Raw genomic sequence first — 5,535 nt, 5'->3', positions numbered from 1 at the left:
CTGAGCAGACCATCCCTTCTGTGACTTCCTGAATTGCTGCCTGGACAGATTCTCCTCTGCGCTAGAGAGAGTCCCAGAGGAAAAGCAGCTGTGGTGGGGGAGGGGGCAAGACAAGCTCTCCCCCTGAGCCCTTGACTAGCAGGCAAGCAGGACTCTGGGAACCAAGGGATCCGTGTGTCTTGCTGGGAGAGCAGAGCTGGAGAGCAGAAAAGTGCACTGGAGGAATTGTAGAAAAGTCAGTGTCATGGCCGAGTCATGGGCAGCCAGATCTAGTGGTCAGAGGAAGAGTCCACACTCACGAGACAGGAGTCGAGAGTCAGCTGGGTCAGGACACTGGAAGAGCAGAAGCAAAAGACCAAATTGTGTTCAGCACCTCAAGTCAGATGAGTCACCCCGAGTGCGGATGCCAGGAAATCAAGCCTGGGGAGTGGGAGCAGGAACAGCCAACACACGGTCCAGAGGGGGCGGGGAGGAGCTCGGGTGTTCAGACAGCTTCTTGTTCCTGCTGCTGGTTTAAGGAGGTCCTGGGGCCGATTAGCTGTTCTGGGACTCTGCCAATAGGAGCCTCAAACGGGGTCCGGACTTCATCAGTCCTAGGTAAGCAGTTTTTCGTAGGCTTCCAGGTGGCGTGCTGGAGGGTGGCTGCTCCCAGGAACCCTGCACACCCGGGTTAATGACTCAGGGGTCATGACAGTGAGTGATCTCTGCCCGCTCAAACCTCCTCCACGAAACAGTATCCAGGGTCCCGGACGCATCCTCTGAGAATAAAAAAACACAGTCATGAGGACAAATAGGCTATGGAACAGGAGCCCCCTCTTCGTTGCAACAACCCCAAGTGCCCAGAAGAGTGGACGGTTCTTTCCTCCAGGACATGCCTGGAATCTTCCATCTGAGCCTCAATGGGACCCCTGTTTCTTGGTCTGACAGGATGAGATCATCTGTCCCCACTGCTCCCTGCGCTGGGCTGGCTGCAGCACACATCTGTGTAAGAGGCTGGGCCAGAGAGATGTTACAGTCAGGGTCCAGGCAGCCCAGAAGGAGAACAGAGGGTCTGAAACCACAAGACGAAGCAATCAAAACAGCGGATTCGAGAGAGTGGTTTTGTACCCTACAGGGACATCAAAGAAGGTCTGTTAGGAAAGCTGAGATGTTAGTCTGGAAACTGCTAAGGCAAAGATTGTGACTTGTTAAGATTCAGTTGAAGTCACTACAAAGTATATTTTGTTTTCTTTGTCTGTTTGAAATTTGTCTCTTTCTCCTGCTTAGTTTCACTTAAATCTCTTCTTTGTTACTGTGCTTCCCAAAGCACCTCAGCATTGTGTGTTTGAGTGAAGTGTGAGTCTCCAGCCTACCCAACAGGCTGAGCTGTGCCCTGTCTCTCTGAAGGTAGCGAAAAATTTCTTAGCGGTGCTGGGCTCAGAGTCCAAGGGCAGTTCACCAGACATCTCCTGTGAAGGCCAAAGAGACCAAAGGAGCAGGAGAGATTCAGGCCCCACTGATCCATGGGAACTTCCCACAGAAGAGGCTACACAGGGCTCCAGACACAGCCAGCAGGATCCCTCCCACAAGCTGGGCCATGTCCTTCCCCTCTCAGCCCCACAGCTTCCTCCCCACCCCAGCCTCAGGAACCCCTCCCACCCCCCTGCTCTCCCCACCCACTCTCCAATACCAGGCTGTTTCCAGAATGGAAGCAGGTGCGTACCAGAGTTCACTCACCGCTAGATGCTGGCCAGGCCTCGTCTCACCGCTTTCTAGCTGGGCTAGCAACCCCGCTGATACTCACTCTTGCAGTTTGTTGGCTGGGAACTCAGCCCTCCAACCAGGTGACTGGCCTTTACTCCACTCCTTCCTGGGACGTGCTCCTTCCAAACAAAGTCCAAAAATGTCTTGAACAGAAACAAGGTCTTCCACCCTCGTGGGGAGTTCTGCCTCAGCCTGATTTCGGCTCGGCCTGCCCTTCTTGGGTTTCCATGGTCTTCTGTGTCCCCTTCCTTAGGGACGGTGAGAGAACCCAGTCCTACCCTGGACTCCAAATCCGGTCCAGCCCGGCTGACAGGTTTGCTGAGGGGATGGTGAAACCCATTGCTGATCAGAATGAGGTCAGAGTCTGTTCTTTAGGAGCTGAAGGTCCGTTTGTCCTGCTGCGGGAAGTGGAGCAGGAGAGCGGAGATGTTAGGTGAAAGAGACTGCATGATTGAGTTGGAGACTGAGGGATGGGAGCCTCCTCCCAGAAACGCTCCCAGACAGCAGGTTTGAGGAGTTCACTGGGGAGCCTCCTGCTAGGAAAAAAACAAGGATGGCACATTGATGGAGATGTCTCTGTCCCAGGGATGGGGGAAGCTCCCAGCCAGGCTATGAAGCAGGGATCCCATTTCTCCCCCAAGAAACCCAGATGCCCAAAGAAGTCAATGGCTCTTACCTCCATGAGGGAATGGGGTCTTCCCTCTCAGCCTCTTTGAGAACTACCACTACTTGGTTTCCTCCGACAAGGGACCTGCCCCCACTGCTCCCTGAGGTGGTTCAGCTTCTGACTGCAGCCATCTGGGAGGCTGTCACACACCCCAGGGCCTAGAAGACACGGGGGAGGAGGCTCCTCTTCATGTCAGACTCTGAGAGCCCATAGAGGGGCCAAAGGAAGACTAAAGGGCAGGAGCTGAAGCTAGCCCTGAGCCTCTGTCCCATCCTCACCTCCTCAAATGTGGAGCTTCCTGAGCTTCAGTTGGGCAGACAGTCTGTCGCCCTGACACAAAGGTCCTTCTGCGCCATATGGGGCAGGAAGATCTCTGCCTGGGAGCACGGGGAATGGGATGGGGGTGAGATCAAGGAAAGAGGGGAGGGGTATGGGTGGGAGGGAAAGAGCTCCTGCCCTAGATGAAGGAATTTGTGGGGCCGAAGGAAGGACCAGCTCCACAGAGAGGGCAGAGAATTTCTATGAGTGCCAGGGGCCTCCATATCCGCTTCCACTAGCCCCGCATTTACAGTGAGACAGAGCAGTACCTGCAGCAGGGAGCGGGACTTGCTGAACAGGGAGGGGAACCTTTAAGAGCATCAGACGAGCCACAGCCCTTGCAGCGCCTCGGGCATCTGGTGCAAGTGCCTGATGATGTGAAGCTGGCCCATGACCTTGGCTGTGACATCCTCGTGCTGCAGGGGAACGAGAACATGTCAGAGACGGAGACACTCCCCAGGAATCAGGGAGGATTAAGGGCACCTGGAACCAGCACCATCATTTCCACCCAGCAACTGCTCATGTCTGAGTGGTGGATTCACCCTCCAGACGCCCAGGATGAAGGCTTGCTGTCCTCTCTAGTGACCTCCAGTACCAACCCCCGTCCTTGTCGGGTGGGCTCTTGCCACCGCCCCATCCGTGCCCCTGACAGCTGTTCCACCTCCAACCCACTTGGGGAGACCGCTCAAGTTTCTAGAACCCTCTCCTCCACCCCTACCTCCATCCCCACCCAGATACGGCAGGGAGGGGGCTCTATCAGGGTGGCGGGGGGCAGAAGGGATTCTGGCAGCAGTGAAGTGTGATGGGGAGAGGTTGAGACCTTTCCCCAAGTAACCCCAGTGACAAAAGCTAAAGCCACAGGATGGCAGCCCTGCTGAACGGGCCAGTGAATGGCAATAGGATGGGAATGAGGCCCTGGCCCCCACCCCAAGCTCCTGTGTCGATTGCAGTTGCTTACCGTGACCCCCATCAGTCGCTGGGCTTCCCCCAGGAGGGAGGAGACGAGCACCAGCCCAGCCTGGCTGACACGCAGCACAGGGTCGTGGATAGCCAGCACTGCTGTCTGCAGGAAGGATCTCTTCTGACCAATGGAGAAGAATTTTCCAAAGACCTAAAACCAAGAGGACATGAGGCTCGAGCAGATTGGCCAGAGCCAGCCTCCAAGTCCTGGCGGTACAATGGCGTCTAGTGCCCCAAAGGGCGGGGAAGAGAGCTGCTGTGGCCAAGGCAGTTCATTCCCCAGGAGGCTTTCAGGGTCCCAGGGCTCAGGGAAGCCCCTTTATTAAAAGGTCGCAGATGCTTAGGGACCAAAGCCTCCAGTGGCTCTTTCGGAAGGGCAATTTCTGGCAGGGGCCAGGATGGGCTGGAAATGGATCTTTAATGTGTGTGAGCAGGCCCACTCTGCTGTGCAGGGCACAGAGACGACAGGGGACCCTGTGTTGCTTCCAGCAGAGAGATCTCCTGCATCTCAGCGGCTAGAGGAGTGTATATGGGGGGAGGTATGGAGGGGGTTGGAGCTGACAGACCAAAGGTCTCTTCCCCGCAGCTTAGTGATTTCTCTCGTTGCTGGGAATGGCCTCTGCATCTCCTTGGTTTCTTCACAGGGAATCCAACCTGCAGCCTCACAAGGACAAGGAGACTCATGGCCCAGTCCCCATCCCAGACACTCCTCAGAGACTTTTCTTCCGCGGCAGCAATTCAGCATGTGGGAGGCGGGACAAGCTCACACAGTCTCTCTCACGGGGCGTCTGTGGAGCGGCGTTCTGTCGATGCCCTTGTCGATCCAGGAGCCGCTCCAGGGCCTCCTCTGTGATGTTGTGGCAATCACCCATTTCACCTTTGACTCCAGGCTGGGGGCACTGTGTTACGGTGTGTTCGAAGGATTGGATATTCTCACCACAGTTGTGAGACGGGGGCGGGGGGGGGCGTGTCTTTGATTTTCTCCTTGTGCAGCAAGTAGCCGCAACTTGGGTCAGTGACAATGTGCTTCTTTGGAACAGTGGCTGAGGTCCAGATACTCTGCCATTCCCTGGCCGGGTCTGGAGACATGAGGGGGGCGCATGTGGTCCATATTGGCTCTGGAGCTCACTATGTCCCCTACCCAGTTCCCAGGTTGGGGCATTCTGCTTCCTGACCGGCAATGGAATTGGGCAAAGCCCACCTCCTTTCTCTGCTTCTACAGGGTGCAGGGAATTAAACAAGGGTCTGATCAAGCAATTGTGACTGACTGACTCAGGGCTCTCCTCTCAGACACTTGGGGATCAGCCAGGGGGACAAGGAGCAGAGAGACACCCAGAGCCATAATCCTATATTAACTCACCCACCCGGGGATCCTCCTTATGCCACGGAGCAATGCAGCCACGTAAGACACTCAAATGACGGCAACTAGCGAGGTTCCAATGTGGGACCTTTAGCACCAGCCTGTCCCACTGGTTGCTGGATGAGGAACTCTGATCTGGAAATAAGGACTGGGCTCTTTTCCTGTCTCCAGGAGGCATCCACTGCAGGGAACCCAGCCAGCCACACCCCCTGAGCTGTGTCAGACCCTGGCACAGTGCCCTTACCTCCCCCACTCTGGCTGTATTCTTGTAGCCTAAGAGCCTTCTGTCCTGGTGCCAGTCATAGCACCAGAGATCTTCTGCGTCATGTATGGTCAGCCCTGGAAGAGAGAGAGAAAGAGAGACTTTTCTCCTCCTTCTGGTTGCAGTTTCTGTGTCCTTCCAATCCCATTGGTGGCTCCACAGTGGAGTGGAGAAGAACACAGGCGGAGAGAGACTTGTCCTCCAGCTGGGGTCAGTCTGAGAGAA

This window comes from Eretmochelys imbricata, chromosome 14 (assembly GCF_965152235.1).
Source record: "Eretmochelys imbricata isolate rEreImb1 chromosome 14, rEreImb1.hap1, whole genome shotgun sequence".
Classification (NCBI taxonomy): domain Eukaryota; kingdom Metazoa; phylum Chordata; order Testudines; family Cheloniidae; genus Eretmochelys; species Eretmochelys imbricata.
Note: the sequence above shows the minus strand (reverse complement) of the source record.